This window comes from Lytechinus variegatus, chromosome 8 (genome assembly GCF_018143015.1).
Source record: "Lytechinus variegatus isolate NC3 chromosome 8, Lvar_3.0, whole genome shotgun sequence".
In the NCBI taxonomy this organism is placed as follows: domain Eukaryota; kingdom Metazoa; phylum Echinodermata; class Echinoidea; order Temnopleuroida; family Toxopneustidae; genus Lytechinus; species Lytechinus variegatus.
The window spans coordinates 42,667,484-42,686,038 of record NC_054747.1 but is presented as its reverse complement, the minus strand read 5'-3'; the positions used below and the strand labels follow the sequence as shown (position 1 = coordinate 42,686,038).

The following is an 18,555-nucleotide window of genomic DNA, read 5'->3' as shown; positions in this document are numbered from 1 at the left end:
TAAGAAATTGAATTTCTGAAAGTAAGTGTTCAGGCGAGGGTAAGATTTTTTTTCATCACACTGAGCCCGCACAGTCAGCATTGTCGGGTGAAAAGGAAAGATATGGAATTGACCTTAACATCTTTGTAAACGAAATGCAAAACCCCACGCAAAAGATGCAATATAAATCATACCTGGGTCCAAAAATGATGGCGTTTAAAGCAATACACTGAAACGCTACTGTGAAAAAAAAAACACTAAAAACATAAAATGCAAACGTTTTTTGGTGGAAAAAAAGTTAATGTCAATTTGTTTTTGCTGTGAAATGTCCTTTTTTGAGGACTCTTTTTGGGCGATTTTGCCCCCCCCCCCTTGTGGAAAATCCTAGATACGCCACTGCATTTGTTTAAACATTTGAATTCTAGAAACTTATATATTCACACATAATACAGATGCCGTGCAAAACAAACGAATAAAATATCATTTATTTGAACTTAAATGCACAATTCTTGATTTTCATTGCCCGAAATTCAGAACAAAAAGTACTTTCGTTACTTTTTAAGACCATTACAAACATCTTTACCTTCGAACGAAATCAAAAGCACTTAAAAATGAATATTGAAATTATCAAAGTTGAGGTAGTCTTGACCATGAATAGAGTTGAGTGTTTATAAAGGAATTATAGCGTCTTCTATTAATCACATTCTACACTTTAATGACCGCTGAAAAATATCGCGTGAATGAAAATGCAAATTAACACATTTAAGTGACTCCGACATGATATTGGACAGGAAAATCTATAAAATCTTTTTACCTGGGATCCTTCTTTATTCTCTTATATAAATTTCCCCTGTGATCTAGAGTGCTCTGTGACCTAGTGTTCTTGATTACCATCCTGGAGCCACATAACCGAAGGGGGGTCTGGGGCTGAGGCCTCAACAAGTACCATGATTTTATGCATGGTGACCCCACCCCTTCAAACCAGTCCGCTGGGGGGAGGGGACTTAATTATTTCTTTCAATTTTCCTGTTCTACTTATAATATTCAATTTTGTCAACTTAATTCTGATGGTTTTTTTTTCATCCAACTTTATTTCTTCCTTTGAATTTTTCTAAAACTTTTCTATACCTATTCTTTTTTAACCTTCACGTTTGACTTGAACAATACGTGTATATTGCCGTTGATTTCTTCTTCCTATCAAATATTTAAATTAATCTGCAATGTGTGTATGTCAAATTATTGCAAATTAGATTCCCAGTGTCTAAGGTAAACATAATTTACCGACGTAAAGTTAGTAATACGAAAGCCTCTTTGGCCTAGTTTCCCTTCCAACTTTGTACTTCACCTGTTAATCGTATAGCTGCATTCTGTATAGCTTGCATATTTAAATATGCACCAAAAAATAAATTAACGTACAGAAAATGGTAATACCTCGGTCACATTTGCTCTACGGCGGCCATACAGCGAGTCGAAAACAGCCGTTTTATTCATTTTATTAAAACCTATATTTAGCAGGTCCAAAAACTGTTAAAATGACTGTTTTCGACTCGCCTTAGAACAAATGTGACCGAGGTATTTAGCATACTAGATCAACAAGAATGGAGTGCATGCTGGTGCGGATCCTCCCGGAGTAACACAATACAATCCAATCAGCGCCGTATTTATTTTGAACAATAGTTGGGCTCTCAAAAGTATTGTGGTCTATTTTGTGACCTCTACTAAAAGAAGTCAGTGGGTCTATACGATGGTCTATATTCTGCACATCAGAGGGTACAGTTATGTAGTGAATCCCGGGGGATCATCCGGTCCGTGTGCCCCTCCCCCCCCCCTTTGAGAGCCTTTATCAAATTTGTTAATGTAAATATGCCATTTTTACACAAGTGTGCCCCCTTTATTTGAAACTCACAACATGTATTTTAATGAGAACATGTCGTTCACACACAAATGAGGACCTTCACTTTAGCCTGGTAAACAGAGAGTTGGTAAGCAATAAATATAACTCAAATGTTCACATTAAGAGTAGACCTATAAAGAGGGAAGTTACATGGTTAATCAAAAATGTGTTGATAAAATATCAGTCAAACGTTATGTTATAATCTGCTTCGCCAAATAGGTTTTATGTAATATTGCTCTTTATAAAGGCAAGCATTAAACTACATTAAATGTCGAAATGTTAAGAAATATAATGGAAACCATATCAAAATGCACATTACGAAAAGAAACAAAATCAAGTTCTAGTATGGGGACAAAACGAGAACAAGAAAACTACCCATTTGATGCTCATTTTAATTCCCCGAAAGCCGGACGTTGAAAATGACATGGGCCAGCGCATTGCAAGCTGTATTTAACGGCTTACCCCATTGACAAGGCAGATTTAAATTACCCCATTCTTGATTGGGGAGATTAACGTATATTCTTGAACATAGAGGTGGTCTGACGGCTTGCGGATTTCAATAGAAAGATGACCTCTTGATTGGTAGGGGTATGTCAAGGGGAGATTATCACTTCGTCAGCGCGGGTGACTGTCTTGATACTTTGATGTTCCCCGATGTGCCTTCTATTCGAAAACCGTGTTTGCAAGTAATCCCAATTATGAGACTATTTTGAATCAAAATGAAAGCCTAACTGCACCCTTTTCATAGATTTCGTTTGAAAATAAAATACTTGCGTTTAAGGTAAAATTTGAATATGAGAAGGCCCTTCATAATATGTAAACCAAATAGTGTCACTTTTAAGCTTTATTCTTTTAAATCAAATGTAAAAATATATGTAAAATAATCTCACAAGCCTAATCTAAATAGTGCGAGCACGAAGCGCGCGCTAATTTTTAATTTTTTATTTCATGTATTTTGTCCTAAAATAGCATTCTGGCAATGCTTGTGATCCTAAACGAGATGAATGAATTTACTAGGCATTGATCGTTCTGATAAAAAAGAATCTGTTAACGGCTACTTTCAATTATCTGTAAATGAAAACGTTACATATTTCAACAATCAAATAATGCGAGCGCGAAGCGTGAGCTGAAAATATTTACTTTTCTACCTGAAGAATAGAAGTTCTAAGCAATCTTTGTAATCATGAAAAAGGTAAATACATAACTAAAGCAAGCGAAGCGAGCGCGAGGAAAATTTGAGATTTGTAGAATTGTGAGTGGATATGGATCACAGTTAAAAAGGAACATATATGATTCATTATTATTACTTTGAGTTTTGACATAGGGCCGGGATATTCTAAGAACAATATTCCATCATGTGAAAATTATGACTGTCTTCCTATTTCTCTTCTTATCAAATCGCGAGATGAAACTTTTTGATATTCCATTCTGAAAAAGGGACAATTTATCAATAAATTAATTAATTAATCTAATAAGCCTAATCAGAGCGCGAAATCTGTCAATATTATATATTTAAAGCACTTTTGTAATTATGAATAAGATGCCTGAGTTGATATATTTTTAACAATCAATGTGCGCGCAAATCGCCAGCCGAAAATTGTTGATAAACTGTCATAAAATGGAGATTTTAATTAGTTTGTAATATAATTAATATTGAAATTTTCATAACTCACCAATCAATATGCGAGCGTGCAGCGCTAGCTAATATGTTTTACAATCTGACATGAATAGGGATATTCTGATAACTAAAATGGAATACAGGAAAATAATAGGTACCTGACAAATCAAATTTTGTGAGCGTGCAGCGGGAGCAGAAAATGTTGATATTCAGACAATAAAAAAAAAAAAAATTACAGAACACTTTTTAAAAATCAAAGTTCGATTTCCGAGTTGAAATATGTTATGTATATTGATTTCAAAATTTGATATTTTGAGTTCCATATGTGTAAATCACCTAAAAGGCAATGCGAGCGTGAAGCAGGAGCGAAAATTTTATATAATGACATGACATAATTGTTTTCCCCTCATCTTATTTATTCAATCGTTTTCCTCCTATGTTTTTTCTCCACTCTTTTCCTCTTTTCGTCTTTCTTTCCCCGTTTTGTTTTTGCTCCGCAAATAGAGGGAGGAGGGAGGGGCGGGCCCCATGCCCCCCCCCCCCTAGATCCAACTCTGGAACAATCTAACAGAAAGTATTAAACAAGCAGATTCAAGAGAGAAATTCAAGTCAATGTTAAAACTTTTTTTTTTTGGGGGGGGGGGTTAAATAGCCTTTCCCTCCGCATGTGAAGCCCCCTATCGTTTACAGCCTACTGTGAATTGTGCAAATACTTTAAATTTTGGTGAAATTCATTCTCTCTTTCTATTTGTTCCGTAGCGTTTAGATACATATTTTGTGCTTCACTTGTAAGTGGTATACAAATAATGTAAATTACTATTAATGGCGTGCGTTTCCCGATCTCCTTATCGAAATCAATATTAATGAGAGAGCACAATATTGTTCTCGCTCTAATGGAGGGGGGGGGGGGGTCAGTGTTCTATCAAGCAAAAGACGTAGGCCTATATGTGCATAAGTTCATATCATTGTTGTAATGATAAAGAACCTGATGAATTCTGTTTTGGTATATCGACGTTATTATAAAGTTAATGACAAATGACAATCAATATGATTCAGGCGTACACCGCTTTAACTGATATAACATGCATCCAGAAATCGAAATATCTGATGAATTCAAAACGTACGTAGCAGGAATGGCATGCAGTTCGGATGTTACAGCACTCTAAATTAGAATAATCTCGTATTACAAATGTCAATTTTGCTAAAATACACACAAACTCATAACTTGATAGACTCTGGGGGATGATATCGTTGATATAAAAATCGCATCTACCTCGATATGCAATCATTTTTATACTGCATCGGACTTGACATCCCGCAAAATCTTTTCCATAATTAGATGACCATCCATTCTCTTTCTTTTTAATCTAAATATAATCTATGTCTTTCAGGATCATGATATGAAAACCCTTTTATAACAAACATGATAAATGAAAAACGCGTCTCAAGTTATACATGGTTCATTGCCGCAAATATACCAATCATCTTCGTTTGTTAATGTTTAATCATCAACATTATCACTGATATTATTATTCGTATTATCATGTCCATTAATGTCACTTCAAAGTTCTAATTACCACCATCATCAACACTGTTATCATCATCATTCATTCATTATCTATTTCCAATCGTTCTCCAGTATCAATTTTATAGTTTATATAATCCCAGGTGAGGTGAATGGGTACCCGGTAGGAAGAAATTCCTCGAATGCTCGAGCGCCCGATCAAGGTAGCCGTGCTAAAGCCGGGGTAATAATAGCAGGGCCCTCTGGGAGAACAGTTTTCGGAACTGAAGTGGCTACCCTGGGTAAATATGCCGCTATTATTATTATTATTATTAAAAAAATGAAAGATAATGGTAATGATTATGGTGATGTTGGTAAGCATGAACAATAGATCCGTTTTGTGAGATAATTTATGCGATTTTACACGCTAATCGCTACTCGATGATGGTGAAAGAAATCTTTTAAATAGCACAACAGAAGTCGGGGCGGTAGTTACTGCATACACATACTTTAATACACTACATTATTACAAAAGATTCCCATCGGGCGGGCCAACGGTCTTTTGAAGTAGGTTTATCTATTGAAATTACGACAATAATCACGGCAGCGGATATGGGGAATTCAAGACTGTGAGCTTCTAGCTCTCCCATTGTTTTCTGTGGCGACCCGCTGAGCATGCTATTGTCAATGATTCTCTACTATACGGGTGACTGATCTTGCTTTTTCATGATCATAGGCCAGGGCAATGACTAAGAACAGTTCGATGAGTATCAATGCCAAGCAATCCTGAAAGGTCAATAATGTTCAATTCTCTTGATGGAGAAGCTTATATCATGGCCCTATTTGCTTTTGCTTTTAGGCCAGTAAGTGTACTAACTAATATTAATAATAAACTAGAGTTTAATTCGTCATGCGGACGAATTAGGTGGTCTGTCTTTATACTGGCCATCATGGTTTATAGACACAGATCTTCACGGATCAACACGGCAATGCCGGCATGATCCGGGGAGGTCCGGGATAGTTTTGCCCCAGATGACTGAACACGGCATCAACACGGCAGCTTCACACGGATCTACACGGATCATGCCGGCAGAGCACGTAGTCAACACGGACCAACACGTCAGCAACACGGACCTACACGTCAGCTACACGGACCAACACGTCAGCAACACGGACCAACACGTCAGCAACACGGACCTACACGTCAGCTACACGGACCAACACGTCAGCAACACGGACCAACACGTCAGCAACACGGACCAACACGTCAAATGCGTTATCCATTGAGCCACGATATTCCCCATAGAGATTACACGCAAAATACATGTGATATGAAAAAAAGTAATTATAATCTGTTTTATCTTGCTAAATTTTAACTTTTATACCTTTAAATTATCATAAAGGATCATGTAAGAAGTGGCAAAAAGAAAAAAAAAAGTGAAAAAAAAAATTCATCTTGTTCACCCCAGGACTCGAACCCCCGCCCTTTAAGAAGCAGTCAAAGCCACGATATTCCCCATAGAGAATACACGTAAGCAATTTTGAGAATTACAAGTCCAATTTTGCAAGTGAAATACGGGCATGATCTCGGCATCTGATCAAAAAATGAAGGGCACATTGGCGAAAGCTTAGAATCTCAGCTACAACATACTAAAAGCTTAAAGAAAACTGACAAGAAAAAATGGAGATATGGCTCACGAAATAGAGGAATGTCGAATCTGGTTTTGAGAAAAAGTCATGTCCCATAGAGATTACACGCAAAATGAGGAAAAATGACATGCCTCTTTTCATCGCTGTTTTACGCAATGATGCGTTTCTCAAACGAACATTTATGTTTACTGAGGAGAAAGAGTACATTCTAAACTACAACATATCGAAATCTGGGCGAAAAACAATCTATATTCGAGAAGTTACAACCAAATTTGCATAAATTTGATGACGTCATTTTTGAAAAAATGAAATTTTTAGTTTAGGCGCCATTTTGATGACGTCACGATATAATTTAGGGACAATGATGACATGAAATCAAATCTACAACTCATACTCTATCGATTTATGAAAAAAAAATTGGGGGTCAACGGATTATTTAAAGAGCTACAGTGAATTTTCAATAGGCATGTTTTTGCCCATATATGGCCTATAGTGAGAGCTCGCGCGCACACGTGCTGCAAACTTTAACGGGTGTTAATTTCGTCATTAATGGTCGTAGAAGGTTGATCAAGGTATCAAATTGTTAAGAATTTTATTATCAATGCAATGATGTAAAAAAAACGGTGTTTCTGCGTTGCGTTAAGGTGTAACGCGCGGAAACGCGCGCGCATGCGTGTGCGCGCGCAAATTTTTGAAATGCTTAGAATGACCTAAAACGTACTCTAGTTTGGTCAAAAAGTGATTTTGAGCATTTTTAAATTTTGACGCGCGCGTACGCGCGCGTCGTGACCTCCAGGTGACCTTTGATGACATGACCTAATGACCTTTGACCTGAAGTTGATGTGATGTAAATTTGATTGATTTTTGATAATTGATAATGGAGATATGATTGATAATGTGATTTTACAAAATGGCGCCTAGATGACGTCATCATGACCTGATGACCTTGAAAAGCTTTTTTTGACGTGTCCATGACAGATCCTATAAATGACATGAAATTCAATGAAATTGACCAAGTCCATTTTGAGATAACTTGGCGACAAGAAAATCGTTAAAAATAAATAAAGTAATAAATAAGAAGAAATTGACGAAATTAAGAGGTGATCTGTCATAAATGACAGACCACCTAATAATCACATTCCATCTATTTTAGAGCAATGACCTAATGCTAATATCACTCTACATATCTCCCTGCAGCTTACGGCCCCATAATTTATCTTCACCCGTGAATTACCGAATTTTGAAGCTTAAATTATTGAACATAATGGCATCCTAGTATTGTAATGATGTAATCACTGCAAGTGCAATATACATGTAAATAAAAACATTAATTTAATTCTACTCACATTGATTTTACTTTAGAACAAACTCACCCCCCTCTTCTACTTCTTCTGTTTCTCCGTCGTTATTCTTCTTTTCCACCTTATAATTCTTCTTGTTCTCATCCTTCACTCCCTTCTTCATCTACTCTTCTTACTCCTTCTCCTTTTTTAAATCTTTTTTTCTTCTTCATATCCTTTGTCGTCTTTCATTATTCTTTTTTCTCCACCTCATCCTTTCCTTCTGCTTCTTTCTTTTCCTTCCTCCCCTTTTTCTACGTCTCCTCTCTTCTTGTTGTTCTTCTGCCCACCTGCCCTTCTTATACGTCTCCTACTGCTTTTCCTTCGTCCTTCTTTTTCTTCTTGCGTCTCCTTTTTTTCTCTATCTTCCTTTTCCTCTCCGTATCCTTCCTCATCTCTCATTATTAATCTCATCCCTTTTGACTGGTCCTCCATTCTACATGTACGTCTGCTTCTCCTTGGTAATTCTTCTTCTCCTCCTTCTCCCACCCCATCGATTTATGATGATAAAATTATAATGAAATAATAGAAATGTTAACGAAGATAATACTTATAATAGAGAAATGAAGATGATTGCGATAGTAACAGCGGTGATGACGATATCGATAACTATGGGAGGATATAGACCATGTACAGCACAACGTATCAGGCGCAATTTCAAATATGATTACATGACGATTTCGATACGAAATATTCATCATAAATCTAGACCTAGTACATTAATATACACTTATCTTTGTAGAATAATGAAATCGCCGCTCAATATCGATAATTCTGATGATCACTAAAACAGAAAAGCATACGTGGGACAGTGTATTATAACATTGCCTCGAAAAATACCTGACATTTGATGGAATTCTGTGCTTATATCGCTCATTTCTCAGCACTTTTACGACTTTCTTTCACAGGGCTATTTGGCAAATATTTTTCATTCATTAACTTCGTTGGTAAATTTCATTGGATTCTGATCGAACAAATTTTCAGATCGTTACCACAGTTGGTATTTATCTTCAATTCCGAACATTACGTTTAATACGTTAAACCAATAGTCTGTAATATGTTGTTTTTATGTTGTACTCTCATACCCCGAGAGGGGATCGATAGGGTGAATAAAATGTAAATCTAAATCAGGGGCGGATCCAGCCTCCGCCAATAGGGGGGGGGTGATTTTTTTTCACCCATATTTTCCCCGATCGGCCGCCCAAGGTTGATATTTAATTATTTCTTTGAATTGGTTGTCCCAGTGGCGTAATGATTATTAAAGTTATTTAATAAGTCTTCGCATCATCTTATTCACTCGCCTTCCTCCTCTTATGTTTTCCTCTTCTTTTTTTCTCCTCTCTTTTTTCTTTCTTTCCCTTTTTTTGCTCCGCCAATAGGGGGGGGGGGGGCCCTTTGTAAATGTAAATCCAACCAAGAATCGGATCTATACAACATAATGTCTAAAGGTCAGGGGAGGATCCATGACAGGGGGGAAAAAGGTTCCGCTTTTAGGGGGGGGGGGGGCACTCTTCTGTTTTGGCTGCATTTTGCATTACAAATTCTAATTGTGCCTCTCATAATGGAAGGGGGCAAGGGCGGCTCCCCCCCCTAAATCCCCCAGTGATAGAAGGGTGACAGGAAGTTTGAGGATGCTGATTCATTCATGGCATACTATTTTCGAAATAGACGACCACAATTTTGTAAATATCCAGTCCACGCGCATGCGTACTCTCATTCCGAAGACGCAAGTCATAAAATAATTTCACCCCCACTTGATCACGGTTTCTGCGAGGACACAACTCTGCTTTCTCATGAATATTAATTTCGATGCAGAGGCAGAAATCGGGAGAACCCCTCTCAAATTTCCGAGTTTTGTCCACTCTTTCAACTGTATTTCCTCCATTTTTTCACCCTTCCTCTTATTCCATCCCAATATTATTTTCTTATTTCTCTCTGTTTCCCCTTCCTTTTCTCTCCCTTTGACCTCTTAGTTTCTTTTTCCTCTTTTCACAATCCCTTTTGGTCCCGTTTCTTTAAAACATGGAGATAAAGAAAATTAAGAGACAATATGTTATCCTGGGGAAATGGTTGCCCGTCAAAAATATGAAAAAAATATTTAAAACAGTTTCTAATAAATCTTTGTAAATCTTTTATATTTCTATGCCTAATAGCGCTAAGCTAGCTGTTCCGGTCATATTTATTTTATCATTCTATTTCCTTCTGTTTTTTTTTTTTTGGGGGGGGGCGTTCTCAACGCCTGTTTGAGATGCGAGTAATAATTAATATTCCAAGTCGACGTGAATTCTACGAATGGCTTGGGCCTACGAAACGAAAATATGTGGAATCTTATTTTCCCACCTAAAACATGAATTGACTGTCTTCCAATTGCAAACAAAGAGGTTTTCATGGTTATTGCAGCAAATTCGAAAGATCAGTAACGATTTTTGACACATGCGTGATTTTTTTAAGCTACCGTGGCTTTATGAATGCACCCGATAGATGCGAACCACAGTTCAGAACAGTGACCCGAACTCTCGATCCGACAGTCAATATGAACATGATGAAGGCACACATTTGTTTTGGTCGTAGAGGGAGCTATTTAGAATAGATTCTTCGGCCTTTCGACAGAAATTAAGACTTGCAGGAAAGACGAACAAAAGAACGGTGGCATTAAAGGGCCTTTGATGGCGGCCGTTCCTTTGAAGACAAGGGAACGTTGGGCGGGAAAGCCGAAGCGAAAACCCGGATGCGGGAAGAACGATGAAGAACGGTGCATGGACTTTTGACAAGCTACCTTACTACACAGAGTGAGTGTCACCCTTCTGATAACTCTTGATGATGTGGCTCTGCTACAGCCGTGGATGGTGGCCGAACTATCTAGAACCGATCCTGTGGCGTAGAATCGGAGTGCTACAAACATTTTCAGCGATGGCGTCAGTGCATTACTCCTATTAGTAGTGTGTGTCAATTCATCTCCAATTTAATCTATGATAAAGCTTACACCATCTCTGGTAAATATATATTTCCGGAACATATCTCTGTCATCGTACAGTTCAAAAGAATTGGATCTATCGCGAAAAACACGCTCCCCACGCAGAGCAGCGCCAACTAGAGCATTCACCAAAGCCATCTTTGGTTGTCATGGGCAGTGGACTTGTCGGATGAAATTTTGACTTGTCGGATGAAATTGGCATTTGTCGGTAGGTAAAGAGTAACCGACCAAATTCCAGATACTTGTCGGATCAAATAAGAGCACTTGTCGGATTTTTCGTCCGACAAGGTTTCATGAAATGGAAAGTTGTCGGACAAATAAGAGATGTCGGATAAAACAGGACTTGTCGGATAAAACGTCCGACAAGTCCTTTCATGAAACGCCCCCCTGAAGTCTAACACTGTGTTCACATAGTTTACACATAGTCAACTATGTGAACACACTGTGGTAACACTGTGTTTGTTACCCAACTATGTGGGCAATTATGTGATTAACTATGTGATCTGAAGTCTCACACTGTGACAACACTGTGACCACATAGTTTACACATAGTCAACTATGTGAACACACTGTGTTTGTTACCCAACTATGTGGGCAATTATGTGATTAACTATGTGATCTGAAGTCTCACACTGTGACAACACTGTGACCACATAGTTTACACATAGTCAACTATGTGAACACACTGTGGTAACACTGTGTTTGTTACCCAACTATGTGGGCAATTATGTGATTAACTATGTGATCTGAAGTCTAACACTGTGTCCACATAGTTTACACATAGTCAACTATGTGAACACACTGTGGTAACACTGTGTTTGTTACCCAACTATGTGGGCAATTATGTGATTAACTATGTGATCTGAAGTCTCACACTGTGACCACATAGTTTACACATAGTCAACTATGTGAACACACTGTGGTAACACTGTGTTTGTTACCCAACTATGTGGGCAATTATGTCATTAACTATGTGATCTGAAGTCTCACACTGTGACAACACTGTGACCACATAGTTAACACATATTTTACACATAATCAACTATGTGAACACACTATGGTAACACTCTGTTTGTTCCATAAGGGTATTAACATCAAAGTATAGATATAATAATTTTAAACATTTTTTATAGACTTTTCAAAACTGTCCCTTTTTTATACGCACTGTATAGTATAGCAATATACAGTGCGTCCCACAAAAAAAAACGAAACCGAGATTTATCGATGATTTATCATAACTTAATCACAAATACAATAGAAAAATGACCTACTATTGTAAAGCTTAGAATCTCCTTTTTCATCTGAAATTACTTAGATTTTTTTTATTCACGCATGAGTGAGCAAAAAGCTGTATCTGTGTTTCAAAAAGAAAATCACATTTTAAAAATATCAATATCCGCTCTTTAATCTGATACCTCAACTACAGAAAATGGTCAAGAAGTTACAAAGTTCTGGTTATTAGAAATAAGGCTTGAATTTCATTAATTTCATAAAATTAAGAGGTTCTACAGGCTAGCGTTCAAACTCATTGGCCCGAATTCACAAAGGTGGATTCTGCAAAATCCACGGATTAATCCACGGATTTTGTTGAGTCCACAGTCCACGGATTCGCTTTTGTGATTCACAAAGGTGGACTCGACCGAATCCACGGATTCTACCAAGTCTATTACGTCACGATTTCGAGTCAACTGTTTGGGGTGGTCTGAAACAGTGGACTCCACAGAATCCGTGGATTCTAGGCGTAATTGGCCAATCACAGCGCAGCATTTGGGTACATCTAGCTAGCAGACAACAACCGCTGGACGATAATTTTGCAGCAAAATTTAAGTTGGAAGACTGGACGTGAAAGTGGTGGAAAAATACATGCTGGACCGAGCTCCGAGAAAATTGTGAGTAATTTGACATATTTGTTTGATGAGCAATATTTTTTGTCACTTTTTATGTATTGATTTGTGAATTAATGTCCGAATTTATGTCATAAATGCATGTATATTAGGTACGGTCATGAGAGTCGAGATAGTGAAAATAATTCTCGCGGAAATGGTTTTGTGTAGCCCCACAAGTGCATTTCTGTGTTGTTCTTTCGCGAGCTCTGTGACACGGCTAGACGTACTCGTTGACGTTAGTTAGACGATTAGACCCTTGACATACTTGTTCCCCTTTTCACTCGGTTCTTCCGAAATTTATGATTCCCCTGTCCCTGTCGCTGGATTTTCTTAGATCTACATGGTCTATCTTACTCTAGCCTGCACGCCTGAAGGCTCCTGAAGAGTAAAAATCAGTTCTACGATGCACTCAGTCTCAGTCAGATTCAGAATCAGATTCAGAACTGACAGAAGTTCAGTTGGTACTATCCAGGGTCATGATGGTCATGAGTAAGCCTACGGGCCAGCTATGACTAATTTTTACTCTCCAGGAACCTCCAGGCTAGTCTTTTCAGCAATTTTGAAGATTTCATTTGAGATGATGAATCGTTTCAAAGAAAATAAATTTGGGAGAGCAGTCATGTATTTCAATTTTAGCAAAGAAAAAAAATGGGCATTTTCAGAGATAAAATAGGGGATGTCCTTACAGAGATGAGACAATTTTCAGAATACAGATTTTAGAGAATTTTCTCAAACTGTTATCTCAATGACTGATGACTGAATCTCATTCTAGTCTCATGCTCATTTTTCTTATGACTATTTTCTTTGCCATTGAAACTTAACCCTATGTCAATTTCATTTTCTATGCAGAACAAAAAATGGCAGAAAATCACCGTGCTCATTTATTAATGCATCTTGATCGTGTCAACAGCCTCAGAGAGGTAAGATTTGATTCAATTGAACAAAAAACCGATGCAGTGCTTATTGCAAAATATTTCCCTTTTTTATTACTGACAAAATTATGACTATATGGAGGAGATACTGGTTGAAGCACTAGTGATGAAACCAACATGGCAAATTTTTGTTCCTACTTGCACAAGCAGTGACAATTTTCAAGATTTAAAAATGGATGGAGTCAAAATGAATGAAAGGAGTACAGCAATTAAAGCAGCAGATTATTTGAAACATTTGACTTGATGTATGCAATGCATATTAATGTAAAAACAAAATTAGGAAAAGAAAAACTTAATCCTAAATAGACTGGGCTATTTCCATACTGTACCTAAGAAGACTAGGGGGGGGGGGCTGAATGGTTAGCAAACCTTACCTATTGTTCAGGGAATCTTGAATTATCATTTTTTTTTTCATGTTTGTCTACTCTAATTCTTTTTCCATGTATACACAGATAGCCAACAGGCCCAGACCCTGATGGGATTACAGAAATGAATGAATCCTTTTGAGTTGTACATGGATGAAGCCTTTCGAATGCGGTATCGCTTCTCAAAAGAGACTGCACTCCATCTCATCAACATGTGTGAGGGTGATCTGAGCTGAGGAGGAATACAGAATGTAGTGAACCTCTACCTGTTGTCATAGGTGTCATCGATGGGACTCATGTCTACATTAGGAGTCCTGGTGGGGAACAAGCCCTGTACTTCCTTAATCGGAAGAACAGGTATTCCGTCAGTGTGCAGATTGCATTTTTAATATAAATGTAGACTCTGTTATGCCAGTCTGAACTTTTGGGGAAGGGTCGATAATGTGACTTGTACTCCTATCATCATTCCAATGTCACTAAAGTATAATAGCGGTCATTGACTATTTTTAAGCATTGAAATTTAGATTGTTTTATTTAGCACCCTCTCTTTGTTATGTACCGTACAGTACTTATTTGTCGTTTAACCCTTTATAGCCCGGGGGGGCCTAAAAGGCCCCTCCTCGACATATTTCGCGATAATTTCTAAATGCAAAAAAATAATACGCTGAAATTTCATGACGTTTCTTTCACATCTCCGGCACATTTTGAGACCGTTTGTGAAAATCGGGGGTACACTTGCGGAGATATAGCACATATCCGTAACCAATGTCACCGAAAATGGCAATTTCCATTGACTTTTGTGTGTACAATGTATGGGTTTTACAATAAGTGTTGTCAGATGAATGTTTTTTTCTGTTTTTCCTCACATAAGTTTCTTTTGGGCTATCACCAACTATTCTAGATTAAAAAAACAATAAAAAGTAGATATTTCAAAACAAAGAAATATATAATAAATTAAAAACAAAGAAATACATAAGAATTTGGAAACACGGAAGGAAACAAGAATATTATCGAGAAAAATTAGCATATGTGCATAATTAATTACTATCATAATCTAATAATTATACAATTTCAATACAGTTGAGTGAGCTGTCTTTTAGATTACATGACTGGCTACTAACATGCTTGATTCCATTGCATTTTCTCAAAAAATGGGGGGAAAACTACAAAAAAATGAAAATTCCTTGAAAATTTGAATATTTGCATAATTAATTAGATAAATGAAAAATGATAATAAATATCACAAATTTGACAACGCATTCTTGTAAAATACATAATGAGACACCCACCAAATTTGGTCGCAATTGGTCGATAAACGGCCGAGATCTGAGGGGGGGGGGCAAATAGGCACCCCCCCCCCTCCCCCGGGCTATGCAATTTCAAAATAGCACGGGCTATATAGGGTTAAATATGCTCTTGAGCATTTTCCTTACAAATTCATTTATCTTGATATTAGACGCTACAGAGTACAGACTAAGAATTTAAGTGAGTCTTTCGATAATTGTGTTTGATATATCAACATATATACAAAATCTTATAATTCCATTGTATTTCTTTAAGTTAGAGAAATGTGAAAATCATTCAGACAAAGACCAGATCCTTCTAACTAGGTTTACTTTAAAAATAAATACTCACTTTCTTACTGTCATGCTCTTCGTGTATTTTTCAATTGATAATACCGAAGTCATATATCAATATTCAATAAATACTTAATCATCATACAGAGTGATGAATATAAGTACATTAATAACATAAATATAATATAGTATCACCCCTATCTGACGTCTGAGCTGGACATTTAAAATGTATGGCCCTAGTTTTCATGAATATTGATAATGAGTCAGGTACTGTATTATCTGTATACTATATTTGTTTTTCTTGGTCTTTATAGTACAATGTCATCCATTGCAACATAATTCCTAATTTATGAATAGATATGTCTATATACAGTTTTTATGATATCAATATTCAAATGAATTCTCCCAACCACATCAACAAATCAAGATCTTCTGTTATTTCTTTATCTATGAGTATTTAATATAATCTGCAGTACTGCTGATACAATATAAACCCCTCAAAAAAAGTTTGTAAATCTGTGTTTGGCAATTAATTTCTCCCAACTCCCAATTTCACGTAATGCATATTTGATATCATTGTTTTTTCAATGAAATTTGTTGAGGACTCTTCTGATAATAAACAGCATAAAATAAATACATTTAAACCAGTAAAGCTAAAAATAATCATACATTTATAATTTTTGGTTGAAAACATAATTTGCATTGATTTTGTACACGAAATCACGCTTTTGAGCAATTTTTGGTCTGACATAATGTTACGTAATTTCGGGACCGCATACCCGGGTGACGCAAAACTGGTCTCATAAGTTGCGCAAGACTTGAAGGTAAAAGTCAGCGAGCACGTTTAAAAAATATCGCACTGCGAAAATATTGCGTTAATCTTTGAGGGGCGGGGGGGGGGGGGGGGGCTCCGAGGCCTGTATAGGGTTGATGGTATTCCATGATAGTATGATGTATATAAATTACAAAAAAGAAATTACATGCATATCACTTGACTTGCAGAAAAATTAATGTTAACAGTCATAATCTATGTAATCATAGTTAAATAATCATGTAAAGTGTGGTTATTCATGTGTGGAAAATGTGACAAAATAATATATTAAATTGTTGTCTGTTATCAAATTGAATTGATTGTGCTTTGAATCATTCCAGACGTTATTCCCATTCATAAGAGTGATCATGGTGGTGATGTGTTTTTTGTGTGTGTCAAAATCAAATATAATGCTGTGATATTTTAGATTAGGTGATGATGTTTGAGTATAAAGGATTGGAATGTCTGAAAACGTTATTCATGATTAGTTTCCTGATTGCATCATGATCATGGCGTGATTCAAAGTGAATTGGCAATCAGTGATTACCTTGTTCTTAAAGATGGATCCAGTGGTGCTTTAGTGATGTGGAATTGGTTGCTGTAAAAAGGATTGTGATTAGTTTCTCAGTTAAATATCTTATCCTGTCTATCTGAGATTAACTCGATTAAATAATGGATTTCTGCTTTTTGCCACTTCAGGGCCATGGTTGATCAGGTGCAGCTAGCTGATGATGTGCTAATTTTTTTTTGTGTGTAAAGATATACAACAATCAATGCCAGCAAACATAATTCTTGGGGAGGGGGGGGGAACCAGCAAACATTTATTTTAGAATAATATTTTTTCGTATATTGTGTATATGCTGCAGATGTTTGTTTTCATGACACTGAGCATGCGCAGTGCAGTCTCAAAAAAGGGGAAGTCCCTAAATTTGATTGAAAATCCAAGGTTGAATCCGTGGATTCGGTTGAGTCCACGGTTGAATCCATGGACTCAACCGTGGGTCTGGTAGAATCCGTGGATTTTTGAGTCCACTGTTTGTGAATCACAAACTGCAGAATCCGTGGATTTTCCAGAATCCATGGACTCAAAAATCCACGGATTCTAAAATCCGTGGATTTTGCAGAGTCCACCTTTGTGAATTCGGGCCATTATCTAAGTAATGTCAGAAAGAGGAGATGCTTTAAAGCTTTACATTGATAGGTCATTTGTCTATTGTATTTGTGATTAAGTTGTGATAAATCATCGCTTTATACACAACTGGTCTGGGGTGGAAACATGATGATAGTGAGCTTGTGAACGGAGATGGAAATAATAGTTGAGGTAATGAGGCATTAATGAATAATAATGATAGAATGACAAACTGAAAGGATGGCTTGATGAAGAATGAAATATGTGTATGAACGCAATATGTCTGAAAGAGGGGGGGGGGGGGGGGGGGTCTACGGAACGTCGTTGCTTTTCATTACATTTCTGTCATTTATCATACCTACCAGATTTTCAAGAGTTGCTGCCTTTGGAAAATAACACACGCAGCACCCCCAAAATTTTGGGATGCTTCGGCCCCCTGTTGCACCCACAAATGTAATAACGCCCACAAATGTAATAACACTTTACCCACAAATGTAATAACGCCCACAAATGTAATAACACTTTACCCACAAATGTAATAATTTCACCCACAAATGTAATAATGCACTTTACCCACAAATGTAATAATTTTTGATCGCCCACAAATGTAATAATGACTTTACCCACATATGTAATAAATTTGAAGGGATTTTTGGCAAATCCGTTTTGAACTAAAATCGTATAGTAATGCGTTCATATAGCACACAAGTGCAAAGTCTCTTTTCCTGACCCGGTTAATTAACAAATTATAACATAAATCCAAAGTCTTTATTCCAGACCCGGTTGTTTCAAAAATTATAATATAAATCCAAAGTCTTTACTCCAGACCCGGTTGTTTCAAAAATTATAATTCAAGTACAAAGTCTTTATTCCAGACCCGGTTATTTAAAAAATAA

The 18,555-nt window shown here is 36.9% G+C and overlaps 1 long non-coding RNA gene across 1 annotated transcript; it reads left to right on the top strand.

The window, feature by feature from the left end:
* The first annotated feature begins 12,488 nt into the window (after positions 1-12,488).
* LOC121420545 lies at positions 12,489-14,981 on the top strand. The gene is made up of 3 exons (XR_005970783.1): positions 12,489-12,848; positions 13,695-13,765; positions 14,230-14,981. It is a non-coding gene; the product is annotated as an uncharacterized LOC121420545 (long non-coding RNA).
* The last annotated feature ends 3,574 nt before the right edge of the window (positions 14,982-18,555 follow it).